The sequence below is a fragment of the Eurosta solidaginis genome, chromosome 1 (assembly GCF_040869045.1).
Source record: "Eurosta solidaginis isolate ZX-2024a chromosome 1, ASM4086904v1, whole genome shotgun sequence".
NCBI lineage: Eukaryota > Metazoa > Arthropoda > Insecta > Diptera > Tephritidae > Eurosta > Eurosta solidaginis.
In genome coordinates this window covers 75,859,559-75,876,170 of record NC_090319.1, presented here as the reverse complement: position 1 = coordinate 75,876,170, position 16,612 = coordinate 75,859,559, and the positions used below count along the sequence as shown (strand labels likewise).

Below are 16,612 nucleotides of genomic sequence, written 5' to 3'. Positions count from 1 at the left end.
ATTGGATTCGATACCTTCCCGGAGCAAGAGAATATGGAGCAGAACCGCTGCAAGGAGCTGCTGGGAGGATGACGATCTGTGGGAGGGATGCAACAAATTAAATGGGGTTACACTGAAATGACAGTCCTTGGTCTGGAAAAATCCCGAGTCGCTCCGGTACATAGAACCGACTGCTTTGGGAAGCGGTCCTAGGTGGACTATGTGGATTGTGTGGAATGGGGTAGGCTCTTTGGGTACGTTATGTAGTGTCCGTTCGTTTGGTTTTAGGGGCGGAGAATATATTATGCATCGTATGCAGTTTTTTGTAAATTTGATTATTTTGTTCATATTCGGGAACCAATAATTTTCTATTATTTTTTATAACACTTATCTACTCCTAAGTGGCCAATATGCTCATGGGTCGTTCTTATTACTTCCTCCTCCATCTCTTGCGGTACATAGAATAAAGGGCTGTCCTCACTCTTTTTGTATATGATCCCATTAAGCATTTCGAATTTGGTGTGATCTGCTTTTTCTAACTGACTTTTCAGTTCGCATATTTTATTGTCACGTACTTGTGCCGTCTGCAACCTAAAGTCTATATCCTCGCTGTCGACCATTGCTACAACTTTTTCGGAATGTGTTTGGCATCTACTCAGTGCATCTACGCGAGCCATTTTTGCACCGCTTCGATGCTGTATGGTATAATCGAAATTTTCCAATTCTAATGCCCACCTGGCTATCCGGCTGTTTATCGTTTTTTTATTTAAGGTCAGTGCAAGGGAATTGCAATCTGTAACAATTTTAAATTTAATGCCTTCTAAGTATATTCTGAAGCGGCGCAAGGTATTTGTTATTGCAAGGGTTCCTAATCCAAAGCTATGGTAACGTGACTCGGCTTCGTTAGTTCGCTTTGACAAATAAGCAATAGAGTAAAAAGACTTTGTCGTCCTGCTTTTATAGTGTGACGAATATTAGCAACACTAAGGGATCCTATCATCTCTAAGCCGATGCTAAGCAGTGACTTGTATGCACATCAATAAATCAATCATTATGTACGTACACGCAGCGGAGAAGAGACGCACAAACACATGCAGATATCTTATCTGAGATGCTCCCAAAAGTAGGCAATTATAATTGTGGAAGTGTCGCTCACAAATACACGCGCATATGAGAAGCTATACACGTGCATCTGTAGTTATAATTTTATAGCAGTAACTAAGTAAATTCTGGAAGCGCCTAGAAGTATGGGAACGAGAAATCACAGAGTATAAAAGGCAGCAACAGTAGAGACGCGACAATCAGTTTGATTTAAGACGCTATCTGGCGAGCAATAGTAGTGTTATTCTGAAGTACTTTAATAAAGGCCATTTTGCATTTTTGAATAGGGGAGTTATTTATTCAACAGTTTAGTGATTTGAACGTTAGCAGAAGGTTGCCAATAAAGAGAATTGCAGTAAATTCGTTACAATTGGTGTCAGAAGAGGAATTGTTGAATAAATTCCAGAGTTGCAGAGCACAACAAGGACATGGCGAAGTTAAGTGAATTAAGGATCCAGCAACTGAAAAAGGAGTCGGAAGCCCGTGGATTGAATACAACCGGCAATAAGATCGAACTTCAAGCACGGCTACGAGACGCTATGGAGTTGGAAGGAATTAATGTGGACGATGATGTCTTTCATACTGATGGGGACGAGACAACAACAAAAATAGAAGAGAAAAACGAAACATCGCAGGCAGTTACCAGCACAGACTTGAACGTAATATTAGCTGCAATATCTGCACAAACGTCGACAGTAATATCCAAGATGGAAACTCAACTGGAGGAACAGAAAACATATATGGCATCTCAACTGGAATCACAGGAGACACGTATAGCATCTCAACTGGAATCGCAGGAGAACCATATAACATCGAAGATTGAAGCACAGGAGGCACGGATATCCGAAATGTTGGCACAAATTTCAGAGCAGATCTCTGCACAACTGGAAGAGCAAGAAGGACGTATTTCTTCGAAAATGGAGGCGCAGGACACAAAAATTTTGCAACTCGAGAACAAGATCGATGCCGAGATTGAAACATTGCGAGGTCATATACAGGAGTTGCAACTAAATCGCCCAGCTGTTTCAGCAAGCAATCCGAAGGTAAAAACTCCATCTTTTGACGGATCTGTTCCTTTCCAGGTCTTTCAGCTACAGTTTGAGAAGACCGCAGCAGTGAACAACTGGAATGTTGAAGATAAAGTTGCTGGACTGTTCATGGCGTTGAAAGGGCCTGCAGCTGAGATTTTACAAACCATTCCAGAGGGCGAACGGAACTGTTATGAAGCATTGATGGGCGCTCTAGAGAGACGATACGGAACTGAGCATAGGAGACAGATATACCAAATGGAGTTACTGAACCTCTTCCAGAGGCCTGGTGAAACATTGCAAGAGTTTGCGTCGGATGTTGAAAGGCTGGCACATTTAGCGAATGCGGACGCACCCGTGGAATACACTGAAAGGGTAAAGATTCAGAGCTTTATAAATGGCACACGGGACGACGAAACAAAGCGAGCTACATATGCAAACCCAAAGCCAACATTCGCAGAAACGGTATCACATGCTCTGATTCAGGAAACAGCGTCGCTTCTGTGTAAGCCAGTTTTCAAAGCACGCCGTGTGGAAGTAGAAAGGCCAGAGTGGGTATACGCAATTTTAGAAGCTTTAAAAGGAACACAACAGAAAAATAATGGTGCAATCAAATGTCTGAAGTGCGGAAACCCAGGTCACATTGCTCGTCATTGCAGCACCGGTCCTGGTAGTTCCAACTTGGGTGGCCGTAAACGCAAAGCTGGAGGAGATAAGCAAGGGCGAGTCAGATGTAAAGATCGAAAACTTGCCCCAGCTATTGAATGTCCTGTGTGATATCTGTGTCGCAAATTGGAAGGAAATCAAGCAGTTTTAACGTCAGAGGGAATGTGGATGGCAAAGAACGTGTACTGACCGTAGATACGGGCGCATCTCAATCCTTAATTCGATCTGACTTCGTCAACAGGAGAGTAAAACTGTTACCTGGAGCAAGGTTGCGTACGGTCACTGGCGAGTATAACCAAGTCCAGGGAGAAGTGATATGTGAAGTCTTATTTGGAAAAGTCAGAGTTCTACACAAATTCGTTGTGGCGAAGATCGTTGATTGGGAGTGGACTTCTTGGTTGACCATGACATCAGGATCGACATGCAGAGAAGGATTATGCGTTATAAGAACCAGGATGTGCCACTTAACTTCAGTTTGGAAAAAGGGTTCAGCAGTAATCGAGTACTGGTGGAGAAGAGTCGACAAAGACCACGAAAGTCAAAGGTAAAGGTTGATGAAACGAATGGGCCAAACAAAGCAAAATCAAAGATACCTGCGAGAGAAACAATGGCATTGACAAACCCTAATGGACGCACTAAAACGACTGAAAGAATTTTCCAGAAAGGATGCAAGGGTGGTTTCGAGCCAGCGCGCACTACTGTTGTGAAACGTCAAGACGATACTGATGATGCAAAGCCAATCCGTCAAGATCAAGCTCTGCGAAGTAGTTCTTCATTGACCAAACAACAGAGTGTGAGGGAACGATCCAGAATAATGAGTAGTAAGATGAAACGCAGGTACGATGAGAACAATAATTCGGACGGTTTCTTGGAGGGAGATTTGGTACTGTTATACAACCCTCACCGGCGGAAAGGTGTTCCATCCAAATTTCGGTGGAGTTGGGAAGGCTCTTACAAAGTTGTGAAGATCAGTGATACCATTTACCGCATACAAACCATTGGGAAACCACGAAGTAGAAGAGTGGTACATTTGGAGATGCTAGCGGCGTTTAGATCGAGAGATTTGTCTGATCGGGACGATCAGACTTAGGTGGAGGGCAGTGTGACGAATATTAGCAACACTAAGGGATACTATCATCTCTAAGCAGTGACTTGTATGCACATCAATAAATCAATCATTATGTACGTACAAGCAGCGGAGAAAAGACGCACAAACACATGCAGATATCTTATCTGAGATGCTCCCAAAAGTAGACAATTATAATTGGGGAAGTGTCGCTCAAAAATACACGCGCATATGAGAAGCTATACACGTGCATTTGTAGTTATAATTTTATAGCAGTAACTAAGTAAATTCTGGAAGCGCCTAGAAGTATGCGAACAAGAAATCACAGAGTATAAAAGGTAGCAACAGTAGAGGCGCGACAATCAGTTTGATTTAAGACGCTATCTGGCGAGCAATAAGTAGTAGTGTTATTCTGAAGTACTTTAATAAAGGCCATTTTGCATTATTTAATAGTGGAGTTATTTATTCAACAGTTAAGTGATTCGAACGTTAGCAGAAGGTTGCAAATAAAGGGAATTGCAGTAAATTCGTTACAATAGCAATATTGCGCCATACCCGATAGCGCTGGCATCGCAATGTAATTCAGTTTCCTTCTTTGGACTATATATTGATTTGAGTTCTTCAAATGATGTCCTACACTCTGCATCAAATTGGAATTTTGCGTCCTTCTTTACCAGTTTGTACAACGGATTCGCGATAATTGAAAATGATTTTACGAAATTTCTGAAGTATGAACACAATCCGAGAAAGGATTGTACGTCCTTTTGATTCTTTGAGCAGGGATAGTCAGAAATGGCTTTTGTGTGACTATCAGATGGCTTTATTCCATCACCTGATACACGATATCCTAAATATTCTATTTCGTAATATGCAAACTTGCATTTCTGTATTTTCAATTCAAGACAATACTCTCTTAAACGTGTCAATAACCTTTTAACTAACTCAAGATGCTCTTCTATATTTGTGTTCGCAATTAATATATCGTCCATATAAACGATTATTTCATTTTTAGCTAAAAATTCCTTCAAAACCCTGTTTATAAAGCGCTGGAATATAGCTGGCCCATTTTTAAGGCCAAATGGCATTCGCAAAAATTCGTACTGTCCATTCGGAACGACGAAGGATGTATACTTAATTGATTGTTCACTCATTTCAACTTGGTAAAACCCTGATTTTAGGTCTAGTAAACTAAACACTTTTTTACCTTCTAAATATTCACGGCAATCTCCGATTAATGGTAGTGGATAATTATCTTTCACTATCAACTTGTTTAAATTTCTGTAATCAATACACATTCTTATTTCCCCTGATTTATTTTTTGCCAGCACAGTTGGGGAGGAGTATGGAGAGTTACTATGTCTAATAATTTTTTGATCTAAAAGTTCATTGATAATTTTTTCTCCCTTAGCTTTCTCCGTGAAGGAGAGACGCCTTGGAGAGCACAATACAGGAGTTTCGGAAGTTAAATGAATATGCGCCTTATAGTCAACGTCTACCGATCAACCGGACGTATTATTTGAATATGTTTGCGTTATCATTTGTCGAATTTTTTCTTTCAAATTAAAAGTCAATGTTGGGTTAACATCCATTTCGTTTCCGACCGTTTCGATACTGCAAATTTCCTGAAAACTGATATCTACTGGAATATTACCCGGCTGTTTATCATTAATTTCAGAAGTCTGCCCACCGTTTTTATTCATGTCAGAATTTAATTCAATTTTATTTTCTTTAGATTTTATACAAAGATGTATTTCAAATGAACGTAAAAAATACCTCCCTAGTACAACTGGATATAGCATAGCGCTGTCCCCCAAAATATGAAAAATCAAAAACTTAGTGATATTATTTAATTTTATAGTTAGTCTTATCTGACCACAGCACTTCAATTTCGTATTGCCTATCGCTCTAAAATTATTCCGCCTCTTTTCGATTTGCTCACCTTTAACGAGGGATCGACTGATAAAATTAGTAGGGCTACCCGTATCGAACATGCAAGAAAGTAAACTAAATTGTGGGCATGTTCTGAAAGATCCGTTCAAAGCAACACTTACCGATCTTTTGCAATCTACTTCGTCCCAATGACCGTCCTCAAAAACTGCTCCAACCGCTACGGGCAAAATCCGTATAAGTGGTTTGAATCGCCGCAATAGAAACAGGAACCTCTTTGACACATCGGCTTTTTGCAGTCGGCTGAGAAGTGACCGTGCACAGAACAGTTATAGCACCTTTTTAGTTGTTGTTGACCGCGCTCGGGTTTTGCTGCTTGACCGACGCTCACGTTCCCTATGAGTTTCTCATACTTGGGTATTGCCTTTTTCAGTTCCTGGAGAGTATTTGTATGTATAGTACAGACACGCACGCACTTTTGTCCTGTAGCCCTTCAATGATGAATTCGACTAAGTCGTTATCTCGTATTGAGCTGTTTGCAATTTTTTGCATTGATAAAACGTAATGCAAAATACTCTTTTAATTGTGTCTCAGTAACTGGGTATTTTGCGAAATTCTGATGTTAGTCGCGCTTTTAGTTCGGGCCATGTACGTGCCACACAAATTTCGGCTAACATTTTCGCACTACCAGTTAACATCTGCCGGGCTAAAAGGAGCTTACGTCCATCGTTGCAACCATAAGTGTCAGCTGCATTTTCAAAATTTTTGATCCATTTATCTATATTGCAATCGTTGTCTCCACTATACTTCGGTACAAGCACCTCTATATCTTTGCGCGAGTACATGTACGTATTTGTTTGATTACGTTCCATTGTCGAATCGTTGAAATCTTTTTTTAAACGTAACATTTGAAAACACGTTTCCAAAGTATTAGCCGCTACTGTATTACTCTCCTCTTTTTCGCATAACTTAAGGCTGTCTGTTGTACCGTTTCGTACGGTATCATCGGAACAGTTATTTTCAGCCGCTTCGTTTTTGTCGTTCGGCTACTGATTTTTATTGTTATCTGCACTTGTCTGTGTACCATGCCATGGAGTAAATCCCTGATTTCCTCCTCTGTCGCTGACTTACGCACTTGAACACCATTTTCAGCCAGCATTGAAACGATTTGCTGTGTGCTGTTATCGTCCATTCCGGATTACGGAAGATACTAAAACTTGTTTCGCGGAAGAAATATGCCGGAAGATACTTTTCTTCAATATTGTAACTAAAATTTGCCACTTTTTTTCTTTGGTACGGTACCACACCTGATGCTTTAGTAATAAAACCTTCTGCGTCGGTTGCTCTGTATCAATTGGTTCTTTATTCGGTGTGTATTCAATCTTTTAATTTTTTGTTGTTCACAATAGCATTGTTCACAATAACATATTCTATTAAGTACCGTAATAGAATATGGTAATCGTAATTTATAATACTTTACATATAAGTACTACAGAACTCAACATTAGTTAAAAAAAAACGGGATTTTTCTATCGAGACTCTCATGCCAATATATCCTAGCATTTTAAGTATTTTCTCAATATCTTTTATATGGGAATCTTCATCTTTTGAAAAAATTATTATTCGTCAATGTAAACGTCACAAGTTTTTCCTATCTCCTCCCGCAAACCATCATCGATAGCACGCTGAAAAATACTTTGGGCATTTTTTAAGCCAAAAGGCAACCGACAAAATTCGTATTTTCATTATTGATACTAAAGGCCGTTTTTTCTCTATCCTTTTCTCGCAAAATTATTTGATGAAAGCCGGATTTTAAATAAAGTGTTGTAAAGAAGCATGATTTTCCCAAATTAGCTAAAATCACTGAAATATTAGGTATCCGATATCTATCAGCAATTGTTTTCTCATTTAGTTTTCGAAAATCAATAACCATCCTAAGCTTCTGCTTCCCTTCTTCATCTACACCTTTTTTTGTCACATGAATTGGTGAATTATATGGAGAGAACGATTTCCTTATAATGCCATCCTTTAAAAGATCACTTATTTCCTGATAAATAAATTTTGCGGCTGATATTGGGTAAGGATAACTTCGACTAAAGATAGGTTCATCAGTAGAAGTAGGTACGTATTGTAGCTTCCACATTGGTATTGTAAGGCAGAGCCCGATTTGGATGTGCAAAAGCGTTTAACTTATTATTTATAATTTCACGAAATTGATTAACTTGATTACAATTAATTTGATTACAATGTAGATGCTGAAGATCTATTTTATCACTTCTGTAGAAAAAATATCCAGCTTCTATATCGACTATTGAATATATTTCTTTTAAAAATTCATAACCAATAATACCATCAAAAGTGGTTGGACTTTCCAACAAATAAAATATCGAAGTATGGTTTAAAATATTAATTAAACATTTCTTTTTTATTAAATTACATCCATTACTTGATTTTAATTTAAAATGCTTTTCCAAAAATTGAATTCCTTTAAGGTAAGGAAGGTCTTTTACATAATTTTTTGATGTACCAGTATCTATTAAAAAACGCAAAACGCAGCTGCTGACCATTTACCGTTTGTTTTTTTTTTTTTGTAATAAATGGCAGGAGCGAATTCAGCTTAAAAAAATTATTTCCTCATTAAATTTCCCTTCTTCATTATCATCATAAAATCGATCTTCAGTTTCATAATCGTCACAACCTGACTCCTCGTAAACTATATCATTTTCTACTGGCATACAATTAACTCTTTGATTTTTAGGTTGTGGTCCTTGAAATGAGCTAGTTGGATCTCTATGTCGCTTAGTAGCTTCCGGTGGATAAGACAACTGTGCTGGTTGAGTATTATTAGGCTCATTTTTATTAAAATGATTACTATAGTTTTATTTGGGTCTAGAACTGCTAAATGAAGTCTGGCGACGGTAAAATGATAATCCAGGATCAACTTTCATTGGAATGGGTTTACTAATAACATTTGACTTTGACGATTTGTTTTGAACATTTTTATATGGAGCTTCCCACCGAGATCTATTTGGTTTAACCAAATTACCCATAGCAAAAGTATGAGCAAAATCATAACGCTTATGATTTATCTCTAGTTCTTGTGCAACAGCTAATACTGTTGGAAGGTCCTTTGGTCTCGAAGAAAAAAGAATGTAACAAAATGGTCGCCTAAGCCTAGAAATGAAAACAAGCAAAGCGTTTTCCCTAGCACGCTCATTTAACGTATCTATAACTTCATCACCACTATATGTCATAATTTGCTTATTAATTATGAGTGTCAAATGCTTCTCAACTTTATCATAATAATCTTTAATTTGTAAATCACCTTGCCTAAGAATACTCAACTCATTTTCTAACACCTAAATTGGACGTTTATCAGCATAAGTCTGATCAAGCCTGGCAATAATTGCTTTAAAATTTAAAACAGTGTTAAAGGAAGAAAGGGTCGAATTTGCAGAACCTAGAGGATGCTGATAGAGTTTTGACTCTCTATATCAACATTTTCTGATTTTTAAAGCCAAACGTTGATTGATGAATGTTAAGATTTTGACCCTTTTTGATAGTGATTTAATTTCTGAAGATATGATTCGTGAAATGTTGAAATGAAATGGAAAATTTGAATATTGAAAATTGTTGTCTTCTTTATTAATGGTTATACTGATTTGTTGATACATTTTTTTCCAAGTAAATAAAATTTTTTAAACCAGATGATGTAAATTAATGTGAAGTTTCTTTTTGTTAATAAATTTTTGAAAGATGAAGAAAAATAACGTTTAGATTGATGTTTTTTTTTGATTGTTGAAAAATTTAATATTTTCGATATAATTATCAAATTTGAAAATTGTTGGTATGTATGTTGAAAAAATTCCTCCTCCTTATGAGAATCCTTTGTATTAGCTTTAGTTGATGAGTTAAAAATTCCTTTTCCTTATAGGAATTGTTAATTGAAGAATTAAGCTTTAGTTGGTAATTTTAAAGTTTCTCTTCCTTACGGGAATTGTTTATTGAGGTGTTTAGCTGCCAGTTCGCCAAGGATCTGTGATCCTTTTATATTGGCTTAAATTTATGGCAGCCCCACGTTGCGCCAAATAAAATAGATTAAATTTTAAAATAAAAACTTATTTTTTATTAAACGATCTTCCACGATCGAGCTTAAATTTTCAACTTCAAATTCAATTCAAGTCTTTCAAAACCATGATTAAATTCATGATTCAATCACAAGAGGTTTGCTCGACAGACAAATTTTTTGACAATTGCAGCCATTTTGCTCCCAAATCGAATTGACATCCGTTAACTGTGCTGTTTCTTTGCAATTTTTCGAAAAATATTAGTAGTAGAAATAGGAAGCAATCAGTTTATAAATACCCGATAAGTACTAAAGTGCATAATTCCTTAGAACATTTATTTTAATTTTATGATGAATTTATTAACTATGCCATGATCTATTAGTGTGGTTAACATAGGTTTTATGAAAAGTACGGACACCAAGGAATCGTGCACTTTCGTAAACCTATGAACATACGAAACCTAAACCACTTCAAAATTCATCGTTCACCGTCAAAAACTCGACTAGTAAATTGATTCACGTAAAAATGTCATTAGTAAATAATGGAGATGCCATAACGAAATATTGGTACTTTGAGCATGTTAACTTATTCATTCCGTATGTTAGGAACATTCGTCTCCATTTAAGAATTTGGGGAATCGGTTTATATTTTGAATATTATGTATATTCGGACCTCGTGAGGTAATATCAAACGGACGTGTTCCGAATGTCCTAAATTACCGTTTTATCCGGAACACTTCCATGAATAATTAAAGTAAAGGAGCTTTCCGACATTTCATAATAAAAAGGTAAATACTTCCTGTGTAGCAGTACCGCATAAAAGCTGAACTCTTCTGTCAAAGTCAAGACCGGAATATAAAGTTCTAAGACAATAAGCCATTTTCTTTTATTTTTTTGTCAGACCATGTCGGCTGTGTCTTCAATATCGTCCATCTCAAAATATTTTTCAAAAACTTCCCATTTCATGATTTGTCACAAAAACGCCCTATATAAGAATTAGATTGAAGAACGCCTCAAAATGCTTTTCATTAACTCCCTTTTATGTCAAAATGCATTGAACTTATGCTCATATAGGGAGGAAACAAATTTTGATATAGTGTATTAAATTACTAGAGGTTTGTTCTTCAATGACGGCAGAGCTTTGACACTCCCAAATTGAAAAATCTGGACGGGTTGCGAAAATTGTAGTAGAAAAGTACCTTTAGTAGTATATTAGTAGTGATAATAAATTCGTAAATGCCAACAGGTTTTGGAGGAATTAATTCATTTTCTACAAAATATTTCGTGAATTGATAAAGAGCTATGTTGGTTTAGAATTTTATTCAAAAATACACTATATCAAAATTTGTTTCCTCCCTATATGAGCATAAGTTCAATGCATTTTGACATAAGAGGGAGTTAATGAAAAGCATTTTGAGGCGTTCTTCAATCTAATTCTTATATAGGTCGTTTTTGTGACAAATCATGAAATGGGAAGTTTTTGAAAAATATTTTGAGATGGACGATATTGAAGACACAGCCGACATGGTCTGACAAAAAAATAAAAGAAAATGGCTTATTGTCTTAGAACTTTATATTCCGGTCTTGACTTTGACAGAAGAGTTCAGCTTTTATGCGGTACTGCTACACAGGAAGTATTTACCTTTTTATTATGAAATGTCGAAAAGCTCCTTTACTTTAATTATTCATGGAAGTGTTCCGGATAAAACGGTAATTTAGGACATTCGGAACACGTCCGTTTGATACTACCTCACGAGGTCCAAATATACATAATATTCAAAATATAAACCGATTCCCCAAATTCTTAAATGGAGACGAATGTTCCTAACATACGGAATGAATAAGTTAACATGCTCAAAGTACCAATATTTCGTTATGGCATCTCCATTATTTACTAATGACATTTTTGGTGAATCAATTTATCAATCAATTCGATTTGGGAGCAAAATGGCTGCAATTGTCAAAAAATTTGTCTGTCGAGCAAACCTCTTATGATTGAATCATGTTTCAAAACAAACAATACAAAAATTCATTGCATATTGATTTACAATTTAATGAGTAAGAACAGTTACAGTAGGTGCCTATTTCTTTAATATAGCCAAGAAGCCAACTTTTATAACATTTTGGAAAACACAAAAACTTGATTATTTAGAAATAATACACCTAAAATGTTGAAATTTGACATGTGGACTGATATTGAGACTATTGATAAAAATGTTTAAAATGGGCGTGGCACCGCCCACTTGTGATAAAATCAATTTTACAAATATTATTAATCATAAATCAAAAATCGTTAAACCTATCGTAACAAAATTCGGCAGAGAGGTTGCCTTTACTATAAGGAATGCTTTGAAGAAAAATTAACGAAATCGGTTAAGGACCATGCCCACTTTTATATAAAGGATTTTTAAAAGGCTCGTGGACGAATCAAATATGCCATATCTTTGTAAAAAAAGAGCTTTATATGAATATTATTTCATTTCCCAAGTGGATTTATAACAATAAATAGGAAAAACTTCAAATTTCAAAAAATAGGCGTGGCACCGCCCCTTTTATGACTAAGCAATTTTCTGTTTCGGGAGCCATAACTCGAAGAAAAATTAACGGATAAAATTTGGTACACAAATTTTCCCTATAGCAGGAAATATTTCTAGAAAAAATGGACGAGATCGGTTAAAGACCACGCCTACTTTTATATAAAAGATTTTTAAAAGGGTCGTAGACGAAAATAATAAGCCATATCTTGGCGAAAAAGGGCTTTGTGTCAATAGAATTTTACTTTCTAAATTGAGTTATAACATTAAATTGGAAAACACTAACATTTTTGAAAATGGGTGTGGGATCGGGATCCATAACTCAACGAAAAATTTGGTGTTTAACAGGAAATAATTTCAGTAAAAATGGACTATACAGTTTAAATCGCCTACTTTTATATAAAAGATTTTGTAAAAGTGCGTAGATGCAGGTAATAAGCTATTTCTAGTAAAAGTTGGAAAAATTCGTAAATAACCCTGCTTTTTTTTGGTAATATCGCTTTTTATTACAATGGCACTTGTGTGTTTATGTTTATTGTTCTGTTATATCTTTATTTTAAAATAAGCAGTATGGAAATCCCCATATCTGAAGGAAAACTTCATTATTACCCGCTCAAGGTCATTGGTGTTCCTCTGTATCCTTTTTGCTTCTTTTAAACGAAAATTAGTTCAGTATAGAACCATATGTATATGTACTATTTATTGCGCACTCTTTGAACACTATTCTGACGAATATTCACATCACTAAATAAATGCACCACAACAAAAACCTTAAAGCAAGCTACACAAACCCATTAATCATCATGCACACACAAACATACAAGCAGCAGAGAGATACTCACAAACGCATGTCATCATCAGCCGAAGTAGTACTCACATATGCACACGCATATGGTTACACACTACAAATACACGCGCGTATGGCTGGTGACCAGGTAGAGGATTCTAGAAGAAGAAACGTCTAGACATTTGAGCAGAGAGTATAAAAGCAGCACAAGGTGAGTAGTCAGTAAGCAGTTTGATTTAAGCACGCTATTGGTTGCGAAGTATAAGTGTTATTGTGAAGTACTTTCAAAGTAGTCTAATAAAGACCATTTTGCATTATTGAATATTGGAGGTATTTATTCAACAATTTAGCGATACGAACGTTAGTAGAAGGTGTAAAATAAGTGGAGTTTCCCTAAATTCGTTACACTATTAAGCACACAAAACAAACAACAACAGCATTTCAAATGTACAGCTGGGTATGTAATGTTCGGTTTCACCCGAACTTAGACTTCCTTACTTGTCAAAACTAAAATTGATAAAAACCTTCTTAAGAAACTCTATGAGACAAGAGAGGTTATGTAACTTTATATAGCCCGATTTTTAAACTTTTATGGTGTTATAGACACTTTTGCGGAACAGAAATCTCGAAAAAAACATTTTTCTTAATATCTTATTGAAATCAAATTGTTATTTTTATTTCATTGTAAATGCATTCATGCCTCCGCATTGAGCTAGTATGGACTACAGTCCATTCTCTCTTGCCTAAGAGAGGAGGCCTATGGTCATAAGTGGTACATATACCTACAACGTGTAATTGAATTCGCTGGAAATCTCGAAGTTTATTAAAATTAAACTGAGTACAACGTGACGATTTTTATTGAGAGGGTCCCATTAAAAGAATTTGACACGGGCCCAGGCTACAACAATTTCGTCACTACTGAAAAACGCACATTCATCAATTTAAGAAAAGGAAAGTGGGAAATAACAAAACTTATACTGACAATCGTTTTGCTGTCCTCCCTATCCCGACTGACGCCCGTCAAGGGGTGCGCTTTCCGCAAGGTCATTGAATCCGCTTGTTGTTGTTGCGATAAGGACACTCCCAGAAGGCCTTGGGGAGTGTTAAGTTGTTGTAGCGATAAGGTTTCTCCCCGAAGGCTTAGGAGAGTGTTATCGCTGTGATGGTCCTTTGCTGGATACAGATCCGGTACGCTCCGGCAACACAGCACCATTATGGTGCTAGCCCGACCATCTCGGGAACGATTTATATGGCCACATTAAACCTTCAGGCCATCCCTCCCTCCCCACCCCCAAGTTCCGTGAGGAGCTGGGGGTCGGCAGAGCCTCGTCTGTTAGTGAAACAGGATTCGCCACGGATAGGTGAGGTTGACAATTGGGTTTGGAGAAGCTATATATTGCGCTGGCAACCTGAAAGAGTTGCGCTACACAGCCCCTTGAATGTGGTATTTTAGTCGCCTCTTACGACAGGCATACCTACCGTGGGTATATTCTGACCCCTAACCCGCTGGGTGATGGGGAGTTTTATAGATGTTGATGATCCTTTGCCGGGTGCAGATCCCGTACGTTCCGGTAACAAAGCACCACTAAGGTACTAGACCGACCATCTCGGGAACGTCACTCTAGCTCAACTTCGATCTGGGTATGTAACAGGTTAAACTCTTACCTATCCAGAATCAACCCCTACATACAAAATGTATGTCCTGCTTACAATGTGTCCTCACATGACACCAACCATATCTTCAATTATAATGTGGAACCAACGCCTCTAACACCTTTCTCATTATGGTCCAACCCTGTTGAAACTGCAGTTTCGTTGGACTCCCTCTAGAGGACATTGACGACAATTTGTGATCGGTCGCACCTATTGGATGGGGCGAAGCACTGCTATACAACAAAAACAACAGAAGTGCTCCGTCCGACGTCACGGGCGGTGTCCCTCAGGGATCTGTTCTAGTTCCAACTCTTTGGAATGCGATGTATGACGGGGTGCTACAAATCGACCTTCCCGGAGGCACGGAAATTGTCGGCTATGCATATGATATTGTCGTGGTAGCAGTGGCCAAGAAATGTGATCTGCTCCAAGCATTATGTAATGACGCCGTGGGAAGAATAAAGGAATGGTGCTGGAGATGGCTAGCAATAAGACAGAAGTGATTCTGGTGAGCTCAAAGCGGACTGTGGATGAGTTGGTCCTAATCATAGGAGATTATCAAATAAATTCAAAGCCCTTGAAATATCTAGGAGTAATCAATGACTCAAAACTAACTTTTAAGGAGCAATTCAGGGCAGTGGGGGAGAAAGTTTCTAAAGTTAGTGGAGCCCTTACGCGAATAATGCCCAACATCGGCGGCCCAAGCGAAACTACCCGTCAGCTATTATCCAACGTAATCAGCTCTATAATATTATATGCAGCACCAGTATGGCACGGTTCTAAAATTGTCCACCAAAAAGATATACTAGCAGCCTACCGCATTACTGCTATACGAATAGCATGTGCTCATCGGACGGTGTCTGACAACGCGATCCATGTTTTATCCAGGAAAATCCCAGTAGATCTACTCTCAGGTGAAATGGCCGATATGTATGGCATTGGAATCAGCCGACCATCTGAAGATGCTAAGAAAAGCGCAAGGTCACGAACAATAGTTATGTGGCAAGAACGGTGGGAAGATTCGAGAAAAGGGAGCTGGACCTTCATGCTAGTCCGGAATATAGCGGAATGGTACGAGCGAAAACACGGCGAACTAAATTACCATCTCACACAGATATTGGGCGCGCACGGCGGCTTCAAGGAATATCTACATAAGCGTGGGATAGAGGAGGATCCTTTCTGTCCAAGCTGTCCCTCCGAATTGGAAAGCGCAGAGCATGTAATGTTTGACTGCCCTCGTTTTCACGGCGAAAGACTGTCTGTAAACAGAGTTTTTGGAGAGGAGCCTTCCATTAGGAATTTAGTTCCACGAATGTGCGGACAAATAGATTGTTGGATTGCTGTGAGCAAGATGGCCTTTATAGTAATGACGAAATTGATGCATGCTGAAAGGGAGCGCAGAGAAATGCGCATACGAAGTAGTGGCGACTAAATCGTCCTTATTAGAGCTCAATACCCAATGCTTGCAGTAGACGAAAGAAGACGTCATATGAGAGGAAGGCTAACGAGCAGGTGGACAGCCTGGCCAGAGAGGCAGCAACGACACGACCTATTGGTCCCGAGCCGTTCCCGCCAGTAGGCCCACAGGAAATTAGGGTACATCTATTAGTAGAAGAAAGGGAAAAGAGGGAAGAACACTGGCGCAATATGCCAGGCCTGAGACAATCTAAGTTACTGCTAGGGGGTTACAACACAACTCGATATAGGGCATTAATAGGCCTCTCGAAAGATAACCTAAGAATCCTAACAACTATTCTTACAGGACACTGTAGACTGAACAGTCACATGCAAAAGCTAGGTGTATTATCGAACAACACATGTCGGTTTTGTGATCGATCAGCAGAG

The 16,612-nt window shown here is 38.0% G+C and overlaps 1 protein-coding gene across 1 annotated transcript in view; it reads right to left on the bottom strand.

Annotated features, from left to right (window-relative positions):
• The window catches only part of LOC137235232 (stabilizer of axonemal microtubules 1), a 47,530-nt gene that overhangs the window by 26,008 nt on the left and 4,910 nt on the right, over positions 1 to 16,612 (bottom strand). The window lies entirely within an intron of this gene.